Raw genomic sequence first — 21601 nt, 5'->3', positions numbered from 1 at the left:
GCGACCACATCACCTGTATGCTGAAGCCTTCCGACTCTTGATACACGTCCTAATGTCTCCCCCTGAGTTTCAGACACATATATTAAGGTATCTTCTGGTCATCCTTTCTTGGATGTCCCATGAGCACCTCAAAGGCAACGTGTATAAAACTAAACTCTTCATTGTTCTCCCAATCAGGTTCCTTCTCTAACACTCTCTTAGGCATAAGCTCTTCTAATGACTCAAAATGCCCAAGCTAGAAGGTAGGATCATCTACGATCACTTTCCTTTACTAATTCTACCAATCCAAACCATCACAGGTCATATCAATTTTACTTTCTAAATATTTCTGGTATCTATTGCCTCCTCTCTATACTGACGTTCATAGCCCTAGTTAACGAATTTATCTTTCACCCGAATCACTGCAACAGTCTCCAAACTATTGGACCAACATACAGCTGTCAAGAACCATGAAGGATCTCAGATTTACCCTACTCCGGCTGGATGCTAGCCATTTCACGGATGCTGACAGAACATATGAGACTCCTGGGTCAGATACGAAGGACTTTATAACTTTCAGTAGAGCAAGTAGCTGGGAAACTACCCTTTTGTTCTGGATTATTCTTTCAAGGATGTTTGTATAGCAAGCATCTTTGGAAGATGGAGATAGAGACTCAAAGGGCAGCAGCTTTGCTTGCAGCCCATTATAAAATTATAAAATATTCAGGTTCCCTAAGCTCACTTGGGGTTTCTCACAGAGACAGAACCTCCACTTCATGTATAGCATCTGCCTGAGTCACTCCATGCTGTCCCTGTGATTCTCAAGAAGCAAGGAGGAATGGAGATGAGTTAGTGGCTGATTCACAAGACATGCAGGAAAGTGATAAACTCATGGGGAATTGTCTCCCAACAACAGCCAAAATCTAAATCAGGCCATTCAATGGCTCCCTGCACCTACAGAACAAAGTCAAGTTTCTTAAATGACACTGTCCACCTCTGCCCCTTGCATTCCTCCTACTTCCTGCCTCAAAACATGGCTCAGAAATAACATGCAGCCCTTCAACAATTTGTGTTCATTCTTGCCTCTAGGTCTTTGCTTGGGTCATCTTCTTTGCCTGAATTTCCCCCTTCCCTTCCCTAGAAATTGTTCATCTTAAGCTCTGTGAAGTAGCTTCAGAGGCTCACATTCATTCTGAGTGTTACTGGGTTAATGTTTGTCTATGGGCACATGGGGCCAACCATCCTTACTCTTTAATGGGCTAATATTTCCCACTCACAACGGTTTTCTTCTTCCCATAATTGGAACTGCCCTTTGTGTGATGAAAGTGCAGCCTGTTACAGTAAAATGAGTCTCCGTGATTTTCTTGGCAACTTCTGTGGTGGGATCGGGTAAATACCTAATTTCTATTCTTACTTCTGGTTCTAGTTTGCCTCTCAGCTGTGCTGTCTCCCCAGCAGGCCTGAAGCAGCTCCATCTAGGTTCTGTTTCTGGTTGTTTTCACTATCTCAGAGTCAAAATCAAAGGCAGATTTTCATTTACAAAATAGCCATTCCCACCATAGGTTTATAAATCTCTGACTGGAGCCCAACTGCATGCCTGGATGGAGCAGAGTAAGGTTTAGAATGGTGGCCCAGGGCCTGCTTGCACAAGACCATCTCTCAAACAGAGCTGAATAGACTGTGTCACAACAATGGTGTAACTTTGGATAAGACAGCTTTGAGAAATGCTGTGAGAAAACTATTGATATTAATTCATTTCAGAAGTGAACCCTGGTGGTCATTTGACCATATTTTGAGAATCAACTGTTTCGAAAGAATTCTTAGTAACACTGATTTCATTTAACTCCTTTCTTTACTTGCTCCCATTTTGCTTGTTTATTTGTTGTTTTTTGGTTTTTCTGAGAAATGAAGTTAATAGCATGAGCCACCAGCCTGGCTCAGGGTAAAGAAAACTAACGAGGAGTGATAGCATAAGGTTGTAAAGCACTCATGAAACTTGAGTGAAAAATGCTACGTGAGATCATGCTTATGTGGGTGGCATAAAAGGTACAGTCTTCCCATTTGGCACTTACTTTCTGGTTGTGCGAGTGTCACCTTCTGGGGTATCTGCCCAGCTGACAGTGATCCTTCTTACTGAGGCCCCTGCTGGGATTTATAGGGTTGGGCTCCTGGAAACCATATTTATGGAACATAATTCTGGCCCCCATCTCGCACCCCACAGGAATCTTCTTCCTTCCCTTATGTATCTCTAGCACCTACGGCAGTGTCTGGAACACAGTGAGTGTTCAATAAACATTTGTTGAATTGATGGTCCTGGGGACTGAGATGACGGAGAGATCCCTCTTGTGCTTGAGGCTGGGACTCCGGAGCTATGGGCAGGGGAAGGAGGAGACCAAGGAGACTGGGAGACAGATCTGGAGAGTGAAAATTTGGGCTGGCTCCCACTGATTCTCTAATCCTGCTACCAGGCCTTTCCAAGGCCAAGCTGCAAACCATTCTCACTGAATCCACCCCTTTGTCCGTGCTTACACTGGCTCCAGAGTGTTCGCCCAAGGAACGTGGAAAATTTGGAAGTTGACAGGGCAAAAGTCTAGGAGTGATTAACAGAAAAGTGGGTCACTCACATTACCATATGATCCAGCAATTCCACTCCTGGGCATATATCCAGAGAAAACTATAATTCAAAAAGATACATGCACCCCTGTGTTCATAGCAGCACTATTCACAATAGCTAAGACATGGAAACAACCTAAATGTCCACCGACAGAGGAATGGGTAAAGAAGATGTGGTACACATATGCAATGGAATATTACTCAGCCATAAGAAAGAACAAAATAATGCCATTTGCAGCAACATGGACGGACCTAGAGATTATCATACTAAGTGAAGTAAGTCAGAAAGAGAAAGACAAATACCATATGATATCACTTACATGTGGAATCTAAAATATGACACAAATGAACCTATCTATGAAACAGACTCACAGACACGGAGAACAGACTTGCGGTTGCCAAGGGGAAAGTGGGGGTGGGGGATGGAGAGACTGGGAGTTCGGGGTTAGCAGATGCAAACTATTACATATAGAATGGATACACAACAATGTCCTCTTGTACAGCTCAGAGAACTATATTCAATATCCTGAGATAAACAATAATGGAAAAGAATATAAAAAAGAATATATATATATGACTGAATCACTTTGCTCTACAGCAAATATTAACACAACACTGTAAATCAACTACACCTCAATTTTTTTTTAAATAGTGGGCCATCACCAACAGCAGCCCCGGAGCGAAAGTGGGTTGTGACCTCTGGGAAATTCTCAGCAAGCTAGCCGCCACTCATCCCTTTCTCTAGAGGCTGTCTGTACTCACAAGTGTGTTCTGACAGTGACAGGACACTGGCTTAACACAGTGGGGACATGAAATGGTCAAACAATAAAAGCCCAGTTTCCACAGAGATATTTGATAATGTTATAAGGGAAATATTATGCAGCCCATATTGGAGCTCTAAAAGCATGGTCTCAAGTGGACATTTTTTTTTTTTTTACTCTCACTACAAAATAAAGGCAAATAAACACTATCGCTCACCACCATAGCCCTGGAGACACTACGTCAGATCACAGCATGTCAGGAACAGAAAGGTGGACAAGAAGCTGCAATACCACACAAATAGATCGTGGTCCTGTTCATCGGTAATTGGTGGAAGGCCACTCTGCAAAGTATATTGGAAGTGGAGGGTGCTTCCTAGGTTCTGTGCAATTAAGAACACCTGTGGGCTTCCCTGGCGGCGCAGTGGATAAGAATCCGCCTGCCAATGCAGGGGACACAGGTTCGTTGCCTGGTCCAGGAAGATCCCACATGCCGCAGAGCAACTAAGCCCGTGTGCCACAACTACTGAGCCTGCGCTCTAGAGCCTGCACGCCATAACTGCTGAGCCTGTTCACCTAGAGCCCGTGCTCCACAACAAGAGAAGCCACCGCAATGAGAAGCCCGTGCACGCTGACGAAGAGTAGCCCCCGCTCGCCACAACTAGAGAAAGCCTGCACGCGGCAACTAAGACCCAACACAGCCAAAAATAAATATTTAAAAAAATTTTTTAATTAAAAAAAAGAACACCTTATGGGACGGATAAATTAGGAGTTTGGCATTAACATATACACAGTACTATATATAAAATAGATAACTAACAAGGAGCTACTGTATAGCACAGGGAACTATACTCAATATTTTATTATAACCTATAAGGGAAAAGAATCTGAAAAAGAACAGAGATATACATATGTGCATAACTGAATCACTGTGCTGTACATCTGAAACTAACACAACATTGTAAATCAACTATACTTCAAATAAAGAAAAAAGAATAACGGAGGGACAGCTGATAAGTTTTGGTATTTCAGCTCTGAAATTTGAACACTTACAAGATAACTCATAATTACAAGATAACTCATAATTTTCTTAATGTTAAGTATACTATGAAAAAGAAGCACAGATTGGTGTGGAACACAAAGAATTCAGATGACAAGAGAAAATTCCGGAAAGAATCAGGACCAAGATATTTCCCTTAGTCACGCCTAGTTGAGTATTTTGCCGACACTAATGAGGAGCCGTATTCGTGGCTGGTTTTGCTAGGTTAGGCTGCAGGAGCAAACAAGCAGGCTGCCTCCGGGACTTACAGCAGCCAAGGTTTCTCCCTCACACCTGTAACCTGTCTGCTTCAGTCTCTGCTGTAGTTCGACCCCTGGTCTTCCCCACTCAGGTCTAGACTGAAGGAGCAGCTTCTACCTGGGCCATGCTGCTCGCATGGCAGAGGGAAGAGAGAGGCCAGAACCACACCGTGGCTTTTGAAGCTTCTGCTCCAAGAGGCACCACCACTTCCTACCCACATTTCGTTGGCCAAAATGAGTCACATGGCCAAGCCTGCCAGCAAAAAAGGATGTCCAATCTCCCAGGGACAGCTGCCAGGGTGGGGCAAAGTCAGGAGGGGTGGTGACTGTTTTGACAATAATACAATACAGCAGGATTAGCTGTATTTCCAGAACCACACACTCTGGTAATGGTAGTCTGATCTATATAATTATGCTTAGGTTAACTATATAGTAAACAGTTTACAGACTCAATCCGTAATGAGGGCTTGGTCATTTCTATTTACTCCTTTTATGGCTCCCAAAACCTAGGTATTAAAGACTCCCGCAGGTGCTAATAAAAACCACGGACAGACGAGGTGAACCCTAATTGGCAACTGCAGGATTCTGACAGTGAGGAAATGACTTCAATGGGATCCCTCAGAGGAGTGTTTCTCAAAGTGTGGTCTGTGCTCCACCTGCAGCAGAATGGCTTGGAAGGCTGGTTTCACATGCAGATTCCTGGGCTCCATTCTAGATATACTGAGTCTGAGTTTCTAGGAGTGGGGCCCGGGAACCTGCATTTAACTAGCATTGTAGGTGATTCTGATGTAGACCAACTAGTGAGAACTGCCACCTCCGAGAACCTGCCTTCAGCAGACTCCTGTCAGAGAGTGTTAAACTGAAAGGTCCTGCCCTGGGCTGCGGTCCTGGTGCTGGTGTGCATGCCTGTACCCATGTGTTGTGGAATTTTCTGGGGAGTCAGGCAGAAGGAGGTGCTTTTTATGGAACAGTTTTTAATGAGGGGCTCTACCCTTCCTTCAAATACATTTTGGTTTATATTGTTCACTATTTTTCTCATAAGTCAACATCTGTGAATCATTTTTGTTATTTGTCTATTTTTAGAAATGAAATGTGACTACATTGAACAGTGTTCTCATAAAAAATCCTCATAATAGTAACAGTTGTTCTAAAACTTATATTTTAACTGCTTCTCCCCAACAATGTACATTTGGAACCAAATCTGTGATGAAAGCTTAACTGTAAGTTTCCAAACCTGATTTTTTGGTGAGGCTTGCACGTTTTTCAATTTTTCAGTTATGGACCTCTAAAATGAAAAATGAAATCTAAAAACGTATATTCTGACTGGGCTCTGCCTATGCTTTTCCAGGGCTGCTTTAAAGAGAAAGGCAGCAGTGTTCTGTGTGGGACAATTTGGTTTTAGAGTTGCTATTGCAGTGACCTCGGCTGCTGCCTGGGTCATTAAATTCAATACGCTTGTGCTGCGAACAAAAAGTTTCCTGGCCTCATTCTCCCCTAACTGGGTTGGTCTGGCACCCTGGTGACATAAGCTTCCCAGGCTGCCAGCTTATTTTAGGGCAGTTCAACCTGCAAGGAGTTTGGTTAGGCTGTTCTGCTTCCCCAGGACCCTAAAGTCATCACTGCTTTCCAGAAGAGGGGACATTTAGGTACACACCTCTTCTAGGTCTATTCTGTTGTCCAACTCACACCTCACATACGAATTCCTTTCTAAACCTAGCTGAGCAAGAGAGTTCACAACATCAGGATCTCAAATGTTATTTTTGAGTTATTTCTCCCTTTTTGAAGTTAAGTCTACAGTCAAAGTGAGGAAGAGACAGTTTACTTCAAAATTCAGTTGAGAGGAAGGAAGGGAGAGAGAGAAAGAGGAGAGGAGGAGGAGAGACTTTTTAAAAACTAAATACTTAATTGAATAAATATAATACCAAACAAAATGCTTTCTTAAAAAAATCAATTTTATAGTTCTTTCTATTCAGGCCAATGACAAACACAAAGGCAGATATGCTAGTTTAACATAACTGGCTGATTTGTTTGTTTGTTTGTTTTGTTTTTTAGTATAGTTTTTAGCAATTGTTATCATTGGTGGATTTGTTTTTTGGTTGGGTTGCTCTCCTTTTCTTTTTATTTTTAATAATTATTGTTTATTTTAATAACTTTATTTTATTTTATTCTTTCTTTCTTTCTTTTATTCTCCCTTTTCTTCTGAGCCGTGTGTCTGACAGGGTCTTGGTGCTCCAGCCAGGTGTCAGGCCTGGGCCTCTGAGGTGGGAGAGCTAAGTTCAGGACATTGGTCCACCAGAGACCTCTTGGCTCCATGTAATATTAAACAGTGAAAGCTCTCCCAGAGATCTCCATCTCAATGCTAAGACCCAGCTCCACTCAACAACCAGCAAGCTACAGTGCTGGACACCCTATGCCAGACAACTAGCAAGACAGGAACACAACCCCACCCATTAGCAGAGAGGCTGCCTAAAATCATAATAAGGTCACAGACACCCCAAAACACACCACTGGACATGGTACTGCCCACCAGAAAGACAAGATCCAGCCTCATCCTCCAGAACACAGGCACTAGTCCCCTCCACCAGGAAGCCTACACAACCCACTGAACCAACCTTAGCCACTGGGGGCAGACACCAAAAACAACGGGAACTACGAACCTGCAGCCTACAAAAAGGAGACCCCAAACACAGTAAGTTAAGCAAAATGAGAAGACAGAGAAACACACAGCAGATGAAGGAGCAAGGTAAAAACCCACCAGACCAAACAAATGAAGAGAAAATAGTCAGTCTACCTGAAAAAGAATTCAGAGTAATGATAGTAAAGATGATCCAAAATCTTGGAAATCGAGTGGGGAAAATACAAGAAACGTTTAACAAGGACCTAGAAGAACTAAAGAGCAAACAATCAATGATGAAAAGCACAATAAATGAAATTTAAAATTCTCTAGAAGGAACCAGTAGTGGAATAACTGAGGCAGAAGAATGGATGTGACCTGGAAGATAAACTAGTGGAAATAACTACTGCAGAGTAAAGAAAAAAGAATGAAAAGAATTGAGGACAGTCTCAGAGACCTCTGGGACAACATTAAACGCATCAACATTTGAATTATAGGGGTCCCAGAAGAAGGAGAGATAAAGAAAGGGACTGAGAAAATATTTGGAGAGATTATAGTTGAAAACTTCCCTAATATGGAAGAGGAAATCGTTAATCAAGTCTGGGAAGTGTAGAGAGTTCCATACAGGATAAATCCAAGGAGAAACACACCAAGACACATATTAATCAAACTATCAAGAATTAAATAAAAAGAAGAAATATTAAAAGCAGCAAGGGAAAAACAACAAATAACACACAAGGGAATCCCCATAAGGTTAACAGCTGATCTTTTTGCAGAAACTCTGCTAGCCAGAAGGGAGTGGCAGGACATATTTAAAGTGATGAAAGGGAAGAACCTACAACCAAGATTACTCTACCCAGCAAGGATCTCATTCAGATTCGACAGAGAAATTAAAATCTTTACAGACAAGCAAAAGCTAAGAGAATTCAGCACCACCAAACCTGCTTTACAACAAATGCTAAAGGAACTTCTCTAGGCAGGAAACACAAGGGAAGGAAAAGACCTACAATAAGAAACCCAAAACAATTAAGAAAATGGTAATAGGAATATACATATCCATAACTACCTTAAATATAAATGGATTAAATGCTCCAACCAAAAGACATAGACTGGCTGAATGGATACAAAAATAAGACCCATATATATGCTGTCTACAAGAGATCCACTTCAGACCTAGGGACACATACAGACTGAAAGTGAGGGGATGGAAAAAGATATTCCATGCAAATGGAAATCAAAAGAAAGCTGGAGTAGCAATTCTCATATCAGACAAAATAGGCTTTAAAACAAAGACTATTACAAGAGACAAAGAAGGACACTACATAATGATCAAGGGATCAATCCAAGAAGAAGATATAACAATTGTAAATATTTATGCACCCACCATAGGAGCACCTGAATACATAAGGCAAACACTAACAGCCATAAAAGGGGAAATCGACAGTAACACAATAATAGTAGGGGACTTTAACTCCCCACTTTCACCAATGACAGATCATCCAAAATGAAAATAAATAAGGAAACAGAAGCTTTAAATGACACATTAAACAAGATGGACTCAATTGATATTTATAGGACATTCCATCCAAAAACAACAGAATACACTTTCTTCTCAAGTGCTCACGGAACATTCTCCAAGATAGATCATATCTTGGGTCACAAATCAAGCCTTGGTAAATTTAAGAAAATTGAAATCGTATCAAGTATCTGTTACAACCATAATGCTATGAGACTAGATATCAATTACAGGAAAAAATCTGTAAAAAATACAAACACATGGAGGCTAAACAACACACTACTTAATAACCAAGAGATCAATGAAGAAATCAAAGAGGAAATAATTGGCTGATTTTATACAGCACTTACAACTTTTAGTCTACAAGTACATTCTTTTTTGTTTGTTTGTTTTTTGTGGGGTTTATTTGCGATACGCGGGCCTCTCACTGTTGTGGCCTCTCCCATTGCGGAGCACAGGCTCCGGACGCGCAGGCTCAGCGGCCATGGCTCACGGGCCCAGCCGCTCCGCAGCATGTGGGATCTTCCCGGACCGGGGCACGAACCCGTGTTCCCTGCATCGGCAGGCGGACGCTCAACCACTGCGCCACCAGGGAAGCCCCTACAAGTACATTCTTAAGTGATAGAGAATATCTAATACAACCATGTCTACAGAACTAGGAAATAAGTTTCTAAGACAGAAAGATTTCACAGACCCCATCTTTTATACCCACCCCTGGCAAGGTCAAGGAAGAAGAAAGGGAGGCAGGGAGGGAGGGAGGAGGGAGGGAGGGAGGGAGGGAGGGAGGGAGGGAGGAAGGAAGGGAGGAAGGAAGGAAGGAAGGAAGGAAGGAAGGAAGGAAGGAAGGAAGGAATTTCCACTTTGTCCACTTTGCCTCCCTTTTGCTTCCGCTGTGCTGACCTGGCCTCATAGCACCTCTCAACTGAATCCAAACATTCACATTTCTGTGTCCCTCCAATGATGGGCTCTCTTTCCCGTGGCTCCTAGATTCTGCCAGTTGAGCACAGCCAGATACATGTCATAAGATGCAAAGCATCATGCCGGAGGAACTCCAGAAGGTTGGTACAGAGAAGGACAGACGGCGGCATGAAGTCTAAATTCACCCATCACTGTCATGAAATTGTCGTGAGGCTCCCCCACTGGAAAGGAACCCCTCCCTTTTATACTGACCGCAGAGCAACAACTCGTCAAAGCGGCATCACGGTGAACCACGCTAGTGGCAGACACCATGCCCACTTGGGGCACTGTTTTCTATTCAGCTAATATAGACTTAATTTAGTTTCTTGGGATTAGAATGTTTCAATATTGCCTTATAAAAACATCCCATTCTGGTTCTCGGGGAGAGCATCACTTCAGAAAAGCTGCAAGCTTTTAGCTGCCAGTTTCTCTTGCATTCCTGTTTTTGTCTGTAATTTCTAAAGACTAGTCAGTAGACGAGGCGCTTTACAAATACACAAAGACAAGGGCCTGGCCCTCAGTCAGAAAAACACAACCCAAATGAAAATAATCCAAGCAGAAGCAGTAACAGACAGTTTGGGGGGAGGGCATTGGCTTTGGAAAGCGAAGTTTAAAGTATTTCTGTTTGTGTTTTTGTTTTGAAATGGGAGTAATTTGAAGGGCGAGGGGCCGGCCTCGTCCTGAGGTTTGCTCTGTGCTTAATCGACACAGGCTAGTGGTCTCAGGAGGTCACTCAGTTCAAAAGCAAAGTTGTTCAAACTGACCCCCCTCCCCCCAGAGAAACTGCTTTCTATGGTAGACAGCACCTTTTTTTCCAACGGCTTTGTGGCTGACCTCAGCTCCCCAGACAAGTGTAGGCTTCAATAAGATAATTGCTTTCCAAGGCATTTTGCCTCCCCCATAGAAAATCTTGAACACCGAGCACACCTCTACAGGGAGGAGACCACACCTGAAGTCATATCCCTAATTGGTTGTTTTATTTGCTTTCATCAGAAAGTTCTACTGACTACATCAAGCAAAAGTCAGGCATTTAACTTCCTAGAAACAAGCCAGTTACCCGGCACTGTGGCATAGTCAGTTAATCCAAGACACATTTTTATGCAAACCTCAAGTTATAACCCACATATGGTGGCAGATCATTATCCTAAGACTCTAAATTGAACCAGTTATATAGTTGGAGGTGGATCTATCATAATCTGGAAAACTTTTCTTTTACTGGTCTATTTTAACAAGTAGGGAGGAAATAAAACTCAAAAAGCATAAACTGTTTTACATTTTGAATTGAACTTTGATAAAAATGGAAATATTCCAAAATAAAGAAATACTGGCCAAAAAAAAAAAGGAGAGAAAGATGCAGACAGAAATAAAGTAGAAAATGTGGAAATAAAAAGGTTCTGTTACTGCTTTTACATTTCCTGATTCAGTTAAGTGGAAAAGGCAGGATATACAACTATGTAGAGATATTATCCCTAATGAGAGAGAGAGACAAAGAGAGAGGGGACAGGAAGGCAGAGAGAGACGGAGACAGACAGACAGAGGTAGAAGACTAAAATGAAATGGGTCAAAATAGACTCCAGGGATTATCCCTGGGAATTGGGATTACAGGTAACCTTCATTTGTCTTTGGGCTTTTTGTGCTTTCCAAACTCTGCAGTGAGCATGTTTTTCTTTAACAGTAAAAGTCAATAAAATATTTTTTAAAATTGTTTCTGATTCAAAATGCAATGATCTTTACACTTTGAGTCCGAGCACACGAGCTGATAAACTTGAGGGTTGTTAAAAGGAGAGTTTCTATCTGTACTAGTGCACCCCCCAGGCCCAAAGGAACAGGGAGCAGGCACACACACTCCTACACATTTTGTATACAGCTCACAGATAGATAGAAAGACTTTTCCAACCTAAACATATTTTAACCGTCCCAATGCCCCAAGCTGCAGTAACAGGTGACAAAATTAAGTATTTAGTGCCGACCTCCTGCAAATTATCACCATCTTCATCAGTGGACACCATCTGCAAGGTCAATTCCAGTTGTCCACAATGCATTTGCTTTATACCTCATGTGTGCCACATAATACGAACTTAACACAGTAGGAGCTGATGTGCCCTGTAGAAGCCAGGTTCACCCTGGTGTTGGTTTTAACTGCATTGGTTGTTTCAGGAGCCCTGATCTCTTGATTCTGTACCATTCCAGTGCCTGGCACAGCCAGAGCTGGGAGAGTGTGCAGAAACTCGCTCTGGACATCTGTTCCATCCACATCATGAAGTTGGCTTGGTCTCCTCTGCAGACCTTTCTGTTTCCTTGGCGTTTGCCCTTTGGATCACTTTGTGGATAAAAGATACCCTCAGAGACAGACTCCAGAGAGTTATGCTGGCCTGCTGCCTAGAATTATTCACTCCATTTGAAAACCCTTGAATTTGAGGTTTATTTAGAACAAGAGCCTTTCCACAGAAATGCAAATACCTTAAAAGGGTTCTGACCCACTGGTCTTTCGGACCTGAGCATAAACCTACTTGATCAGATTGCTGCCCCTCTAACACCTAGACAGCTAGACTGGGAATTGGAAATTTCGATGAAGTATACAGGGAGCTAAGTGGCAGGTAGGGATGGAAGGATGCAGCTTGAAGAGTATGGCACAGATGGGCCCTTTGACCCCGGGGGGCTGAGGGAAGAGGCACACATATGTATTAGGGGAGGAACAGAGGCAGCCTCCACTCTCCACAAACCTCTGACCCTCCCTCGCCCCTCACGCTCAGAGGATGACGTTGCCTTCCTCCACAGACTTCCTCAGCTTCCTGCCAGCAACCCAGCCAGTTCTCCAACGTCCTGCACCGCACCCAGCCTCCCCTTCTCCCAGCTGGGCTCTGTCCGCCCTCTGCCTACTGGATTCCAGCTCCGCCGCCTTCCCAGCCACCGCCCTTAGCTCCTTCCCCTCGGTCTCCAGCATCTTCCACTTTTCTCTCTTCACTGGCTCCTTTAACCAGTTTTCCCACCTCGACAAACACAAAATGCTCTCCCTAAACCCACCGTCCACTCCCACCATGCCCCCTCTCAGCCGGGTATCTGGGAAGGCCTGCTTGTCCCCTTGCTTTCCACGACCTCACCCTGATCCCGTTTCTCCTGATCCCTCGCTCCTCACCCAGCGTCTCTCTTCTGCTCACCTCCCCACTAGGAAACTTCTCTTGCCCGAGTCACCGCTGACTTTATGACGAAAGCAATGGGAACTGCAGTTCTTGGCTCATGACCTCCCCAAAGCCTTTGACCCTGGTGACCCCTCTGCTTGTTAGCTCTTTTCCTTGACTTCTTTGGTCCTACTCTCCCTGGGTGACTCATCCCCTCTCACTATCCACACGCTGATGACTCCTGAGTCTGTACTTTCAGCCCAGACCACCTTCCTGAGCTGCACCCCACTGGCACCCATCCGTCTACAGGACAAACCACATCTCACAGACATGTCAACCAACATTTCCAGGATGGAATCCATCACCTTCTCTCCCTCCCCCAACAGCCTGTCCTCTTGTGTCCCGGGGATTTGTCCATGCGGATTCCTCTGCTTGGAGAGTACCTCGTCCCCTTGACCCTCTGACTCATCATCCTTCAGGTCTCAGGTTAGTTGTCACTTCCTCTGGGAAGCCTTCCTTGATACCCTAAGTCTGAGTCAGGTGCTACTATGATTGCAGAAGCTTCCATTTGTAACTCTTTATAAAATCATCTACCCTTGCCACTGAAATATTCGCTCCTTGATGGCAGGGATCTTTCAGTCTTGTTCATTCTCTCTCTTGGCCCAGCATGACGTCTGGCATACAGAATCCTCAATAAAAATGAATTTATTTGAAAAAAATGGAAGAGTCCATTTCCAGCATTCAGGCAGCCAGAGAAGTGGGGGAGGAAGGTCTCCTTCCCCTTCATAGTCCCCCTCCAATAGTTTCTGTTCACAAGAGCCAGGCTCCACTACCCTTTGCCCGACTCTTCAACCTAAACATCAGCCATGCAGACTTGTGCGTGCCCAGCCCCACACCTTTTCCACCACAGATAACAATTTTTTTCTACGAGAAAATACATTCTTTCTCCTTAACACTGACTTTAAAACGAGCTTTTAAGGTGAGGACGATCGCTACCATATGTAAATATGGATGACTCAACACAAATACATTCTAGGTTGGTTCTTCCAAGTAAAATAAATAACCTTGCCACAGGATAATTCTTAAAAGCAATTTGGTTTATGTCTTAGCTTTTGTTTTTCTTTCTGGAGTCTAACTTTATTAAAGAGAAATGCTCAGTTCCAATACGGTCATTTTGAAAAATTGTTTTTATTTATTTATTATTTTTTTTGCGGTCCGCGGGCCTCTCCCTGTTGTGGCCTCTCCCGTTGAGGAGCACAGGCTCCGGACGCGCAGGCTCAGCGGCCGTGGCTCACGGGCCCAGCCGCTCCGCGGCATGTGGGATCCTCCCGGACTGGGACACGAACCCGTGTCCCCTGCATCGGCAGGCGGACTCTCAACCACTGCGCCACCAGGGAAGCCCGAAAAATTGTTTTTAAAGTTCCAAAATGCTCAATAGTTTTTCCTTTTGCTTTGGCTGGTTCTATTTTTTATAGGTCCAAATACATATTCTTTGATCCTTTAATTAATACTTGTGGCTAACTTATGAGAGAAAGAAATATTTTAATGAGTTTATACAAATGAGTCATATGATTTCCCCAATCAAAGCCACAACACACAACACCCTGCACTGTAGGACATCTGTTTGTCTCTTTCCAAAAGTTTAGAGAGGGATTTTAAGAGCAAATTTGAAATAACAGAGCCACACTCACCACTGTGTTGGCAGAAGGGCCGGGCTTTTTCTTCCTGGGCCACTGCATAAAAGGGTGGCAGCCATTCAGGAGGTCCAGCTGAGCTGTAGTGCACCTTTTTAAACCAACGATGGGGACAGGGGACATCATGGTATCTTTTCACCAAAGAAAGGTGTTCACTGTGGGAATAATAAGAAAAGTGTAAAGAAACTGGAGGGACTAAGTGGTCTGTGGGTAGACAAATTATTCTGGTTCTGTTTGCTACCATTGGATAAGACTTGTTCTTTTTTTTTTTTTTAATGCTTGGCTTATTTATTTATTTATTTTTGGCTGTGTTGGGTCTTCGTTTCTGTGCAAGGGCTTTCTCTAGCTGTGGCAAGCAGGGGCCACTCTTCATCGTGGTGCACGGGCCTCCTACTATTGCGGCCTCTCTTGTTGCGGAGCACAGGCTCCAGAAGCTCAGGCTCAGTAGTTGTGGCTCACGAGCCTAGTTGCTCCGCGGCATGTGGGATCTTCCCAGACCAGGGCTCGAACCCATGTCCCCTGCATTGGCAGGCAGATTCTCAACCACTGCGCCACCAGGGAAGCCCAAGACTTGTTCTTGGTACCACGTGAATACTCTTCTTCCCAACAGAACTTTTAAGAGTGCCTCATCACACTGCTCAGATAAGCACGGCCTGCTAGCCCCCGTTTCGGGAATGCCTTATGAGCACTTTTGTCTCTCCTTCACTTTTCATGCTCATTTCGTAAGGGTTTGCTCTTGATCTGAACTTGCTTTCCATCTATCATTTTGTTTTCTGGGGTAGGCAACTGTATGGAGTATAGATTGGAGTTTGGGACCCTTCCCTGTTTCTCTGTGTCCCTGGGATTTCCCCTCTTCATCCTCTAGATCTCTGCTGGAAGTTTCTCTTTAACTCCCACCATCCACTCATCAGGAAGGAAGGCATCCTGTCCCCTTTGTTCGAGGCGGGAGCAGCTCTTTCCGTCTTCCTCGGCCCCCTGCACCGTGCTGAGGGTGTATTACGTGTCCCATCAATATTTAAGTCAGTGCTATTCAGTCTTGTTTGGGAACCAGCAGCATCAGTCTCACTTGAGAGCTTATGGGAAATGAAAATTCTCAGGCCCTGTGCTTAACCTACTGAAGCAGGATCTCTGAGAGTGGGGCCCGGGAACCTGTGTTAACAAGCTCTCCAGGTGATTTCTATACCGAATGAGCATCACTTAGCTGACAGAGGGGCAGAGATGGGAGATTATTCATGCTCCTTCTAGAAGAAGGGCGTCAAACACCCTGGCAGCAGGTTACAAGGCTCTCCCGACACCCTAAACAGACAAGTTTCTGAAATTGACAGCAAGGATTAAGGACCAAGTTTTACCAGCTGGGAGGTTTCTCTTGAAAGTCCCAAAGTTTCTGTTCTTTTCTCCCACCGCACCCTCTTCCCCATAACTACTCTGTAGCAACCAGTCTGATGTGCTCATTGTCTGGCAATGCTACATCCTTTGCCCATTTGTGGGTTCCTGAATCTCCAACGATCTAGCACTGACCACACCCTGTGTCAAGGCTGGTTTCTGCCAGCAAACAGATATTTCCTGAGCACTTGATAATGATACATGCAAGGTTTCATTAACCACCCTCCTCCCCTTGCAAACCTCTTCTTCCCACTGCTGCCCGTTCCCTGTGGAACCCCTGCCTGGTGATTGTCTGACCCACAGCAGGGCACTCAGTCTCCGAAACTTAGAAAGCGAGAGCTGAGGCCCCAGAGCAGTCTCAGCTCTCATGATTTTCAAACCGTTTAGTAAAATAACCAGATTAGAACACCTACACAGAAAATGAGACAAGGCAGTGTTTTATTAGCATGAATGCATTTTGGAGTTAAAATGAAGTTAAATTGTAGGTTAAGCAATGAGTATAATAAGGCTATCATGACCCCCCAAATTGAAGTTAGATGGATAAGAGCAGTTGGGTCTGCCTCTGCATCCAGTTTATTTCTGGAATAGTTGGTTGCACAATATTGAGGAAAAGAAATCCTCATTCAGATAAGTGGTTGCACATGGTAACAGTTGTTTTTTTTAAAGATACCTTACCTTGCAAGCTTGAGATACTCTTCCATTAGACAGATGGCAGAACAGCTTTATTGCAAGGTTTACCCACAGAGAGGTATTTGGAAGGCATTATAATGAACATGCTGGCAGTCTTCAGTTAAAAATTTGCACGTGTCATATTTGTATCCTTTATACAGTTGGAAAAAATTTTTAATGCAATTTCAATCAAATGGCTGTAGAAACTCTAAAAACCTCTGCAGCCCTCAGGGCTCTAACAAAGTGCCACTGAAGTCACTTGCTCAGGTCCTGTGGCCTTTTGGTGTCAGAGCTGGCTGCATCTCATGTCACCTGAATCCTGTTTTTCTTCTATGTTTCACATGGGACATCCAAGCCCCCACCCTTCACCCCACCCCACCCCCGTAGATTCCAAGTGCCTTTTGCTCAGGGCCGAATCTTCCAGAGCAGGAGCTCTGTTTATCCTGCTGAAGTGAATTACAGAATGGAAATTCCCCAGAGCCATCTCTCATCTTGGGCTGGAGAGTGCCGGGCAGGAATGAAGATGCTGCTGAGTGACTCTGCCTCTTCCTGGTGTCTGCCTGTGGGCTGGCACACACAGTCCTCTTAAAAGAATACGGTTACCTTTCAGCAGCCAGGGATTGGCATGCTGACTGAGCTCTGCTCGGCTTTTCTGTCATCAGGCCTAGTCCCAGAAAGCACTTGCTCATTTAGATGGGCTGCAAATGGCATGTGCTCAATTTAGCTAACAAAGATATTATGCTAGCAATGTGGGGAGCAGGGAGACGGGGCAAAGAAACGGTGCGGTCTTGGAAGAAGCAAATCGATCCTGGCCACTACAGATGGCCTCAGATATCACAGGCTGCAGCTCACAGACCCTTGCTCTTAGCAGCTCACTGTTTGGCAACTAGCACCCTGAGGAGAAAGCCTTATTAGGGTGAGGGCAGAGGGTTCTTGGAGAAAAATGGAAGTGTTCTACCAGGCTTACTGTTTCATGAAGAAAGGTCGAGAAACCATTTCTCTCCTTCAGCAGCTTGCCTTCTCCTTTCGCCTCAGAGGACGGGCAGCAGCAATTCCTCCAGAACTTACTGAGGCCTGGTGATGGGGTGTTTCCCCGCTCAGAGCTGAAATGCTGCCTACCTCCACACAGCTTTGGAAATTAAACAGGTGTCAGGTGTGTCTGTCACCAGGTGAGAGAAATTCAGTCATGTAGGCCCCAAACAGCTCACCCAATAAAGGCCCTCAGGTCTCTTAGCAACTTGCCGTGCTTGGATTTTCCACCTACTTTTGCAAGGTGGAATTTAATTAAAATATATATATATATCTGAGGGCCCTGTCAGTAAAACCGAAAGAGCTGGAACCAAGCTAGAGGTTTAGCTGACACTGATCCCTCTAACTGCCTCACTTTATGAGGAAAACTGGCCCAGGACTGATCGTGATTTATTCTTTACTTCCTGGTAGAATTAGAATCAAATTGAATGCTTTAATATTTTTGTCTTTCACAAAAACAGTAATAAATCTAAGAAGGCTGCATGCTGTTATGTTCAGGCCTAATCACCCCACAGAAGATACTGCTGGTTGCTTCCCCAGCATCCATTCTCTTCCTCCTTGCCCAGAAATGATTGACAATGTACTCAGGTGAAAATATTCATATCCCCAGACTCTCGTACACATGAGAGCAGCCATACTACCCAGTTCTGGCTAATGATCTGTAAGCAAAGTCTATGGGATGGGGTTTTTCATGAAAATGTACAGACTCAGATGATATGGGAACTTTGCACATCCTTTTTTCTGTCTTCTTCTTGGTTGGAATGAAGGCTGGAGGCAGAGCAGCCACTTTGCAACCATGAGGATGAAACCCTCACACTAAGATTGTGGAATAGCAGCTACAAGGGGTATGGGTCCTTGATGACTACCTTAAACAGTTGTAACAGCCCTTGACTGCCCACCTCAAAACTTTTTCTCAGCTGACCAAAATAAAACCCATTTGGTTAAGACTTTGGGTTTCTCTTAAAGGCAGCTAAATGCGATTCTAACCAAAACCCTTTCAAAACACAAACTTCAGACCATCACTTTAGGCTAAGGAGTGTTCCAGTCCAGCTGGTAGACAGAACAAAAGTCTCTTTTCTCGTTTCATAACATGAGGAAATTTGGGGGAGTGGGAAAACATAAACTGAGTAACTCTGTTCCAGCTGAATCCAATTCTACCCCTCATCCATTGACTACCCGAGCCTTTAGCAGCATGTGGGCCATTGGCTACCTCCTCCTCCTTGGAATTTTCTCCTTCCTTGCTTTTGTGACACCATTTGCCATGCTTTTCCCTCATCTTTTTGGCCCACTTTCTGCTCTCTCATGGGTCCCTCTTCTTCTGCCTGCCCCCTTAATGCAGATGTCTGCCAGGTTTCCCCTTCTCTTAGCATCTCACACTCACGTGGGTGGTGATCATTGTTCACCCGTACATCCACTCTAACTATGCAGTATTGGCAACTAAAATGGTATCTATTGACGTTGGATCAAGTTGTCTACAATGTACTGCTAAGAGACAAACAGCAGCTCCCAAGAGAAGATGGGCTGTTAGATTCCTTTTCTGTAAAGTAGGAGGAAGAAAAGCATATATATATTCATAGAAAGCAATATCTGAAGGATATTAAGATGTTAACAGTGGATAGGTGATGGGGTTAAGGGTTTAAAATCCTTAATTCAAATATGAAATTAACCCTTTAATCCCTAAGAATTGAGAGGAAGTAGAGATTGCTTCAATAGATTTTCAGTCATTTCCAAATTATTTTTCCTTTTTATTCCATAGGTACGTTCTCATGCTTTAGTCAATCATCCATTTATTCACTCAGTGAGTGCCAGGTGTGTGAGAAGCATCCTAAAAACAAACCCAAGGTGCGAGGTGCTCTCATTTAAAACAAACAGGGTATATATTATTTCCTTTTTAAGTTGATAGAGAAAGGGTATCATTTGAATAATCACATTTAAGGGATTTTCTGGGTAGAGCACAATACGTGCTACACAGCAGATCCCCCGGCCTCTTTCCTGACTGAGCACCAGGTATTTCTATCCAGGTCCCGGGCCAACTGCTGCTACATGGTCCCTGGAGACTTCCCTGGACTGGGGCTCTGCCCCCAGAATCTGCTGGACCTGTCTTCTCTGGGTACTCTACAAGGTGACAGCCCCAGGATGTTTTCCAGTTTCTCTGACGAATTCTAAGCCCTTCAAACTGAAAAGTTTAGAAAAATTAGTATACTCTAGAGCTTGCCTAGCTCTAACTTTGCACTTGCAAAAATACTCAGGTGCCATAAGACAACTCTTGCCTACACACAGAATTAGATGTAATGGTGACAGCCTCAAACTCCTTCCCTCCCACCACCAAACCTACAAACCTGATGGCATCTGAGCCCGGGCTTTCCACCTCCCCTCCGGGAACAGTGAAATAAGCCGCCTTTCCCTGTTTATAATCAATCCCTCCTCTTGTCCTCGGATTCTGGCTTCTTGCCTCCTTACAAATCTCTTTCCATTGATCATTCTCATTCTCTCCTGTGTCTTCAACATCTTTTTCTCTGGACTGGTTCTTTCCCATCAGCATTTACACACTCTCAAAGTCTCTTCCGGCTGGGGAAGCATACTGAAGGGATTGATTGTGTTATAAATTTTGGATGAGGCTGGAGCTCTGTGCTGTTCAGGCTGTATCTTGTGCATCTAAAAAAGTATTGGGCCTTCTGGGGGTTGTAGGGCCATTAGCAGATTGCTTTTTTTACTGAACATTCTACAACATGTTTTCAATTCTGAGATCTCCCTTCAGTTGCTGGCACCAGACCACTCCCTTGCAGATCAGCACTTGGTTTCTCTGGAAAGGCCTCTGGTTCCTCACGTGTGCAGCGTGGCTCCCCTCCCACGGCTGAGCAGTTGCTCATGGACAGAATGGACGTGGACAGAATCTGCCAGCAGGTGATGTGTGCGGCACGCCAGGTCCTCCACTCAGAAGCGTCCTTAAGCCTGCGTCTTCAGGACATGCTGGCTCCAGGCGCCACCCGTCCTTCAACTTGGAGGGGTGGGGTGGGAGGGGGGTCTGTATATCTCGTTCCCTTTAAATGGGGGCCACTTAAATGTGTGTTTGTGTCTAAAGAACTAGAACACATCCTGGGTGTATAAGTGGGAAGTATTCGGAAAACTGGCTAAAAACTTCATAAAAATTATTTCCATTTTCTGAATATAAATACCATTAGCATTTTTTTTATCCAACCTTCGGAAATAAAGGTTAGTTTTTTCACTTGATGAGTGTGAGGGAAATCAGATACATTTCCACAAAATCTCCTTCATGTACCTGGAACGAGAATTCCTTAGCCACTGAAGAGTGAGAAGGGCTTCACTCAGGTGACCCTCCTGGGAACTTTCGGGTGACCAGGAGTAAAAATTTGGGTTAGAAGTTGGCCAAGCCGCAGAGTTTTTAAAGAATCGATCTTGACCTCAGTCTCCCAGGGCCTGTTTTCTTGGAAAGCTAGAAGCTCCCGTAACTGTTGAGTCTCCCCAACCACTATCACCACGGAGTGTTCCCCAGTCAGCTTGCCTAGCACCCGAGGCTGAGGGAACCACAGCACAAAGCAGCCAGCTTCCAAGGGACTTTTGTGAATTTGGCTCCTGACATTTTCAAAAGTTTGAGTGCTCATCTCTCCATCCCCCCACAGGCACAGCACCCCCTGTCCCCACCCCACCACTGGACCAGATCTCCTGGGCACCACTGCCCCCTTCCCACTGAAGGATGCCAACCCCACAGACCTGGCAAATCCTGCCTGAGCCGGTCTGCTATTGTGTTCAGTTGTGTTGAATGTCAAGACAGGTCTGAGAAAACAATTAGCTTTGACAGACACTGTTGGTTCTAGCACTCCCTACTGCCTGCTTCCCAGATGAAACTTCCTTGGGGCAGAAGAAAAGAAGAATCAGCCTCCCTTGGCTGCACAAATAGATGTGACATTCAAACCCAGAGCTAAATGGAATTCTTGAACGTTTGCAGGCTT

This window comes from Phocoena sinus, chromosome 3 (genome assembly GCF_008692025.1).
Source record: "Phocoena sinus isolate mPhoSin1 chromosome 3, mPhoSin1.pri, whole genome shotgun sequence".
NCBI lineage: Eukaryota > Metazoa > Chordata > Mammalia > Artiodactyla > Phocoenidae > Phocoena > Phocoena sinus.
This window is presented reverse-complemented; position numbering follows the sequence as displayed.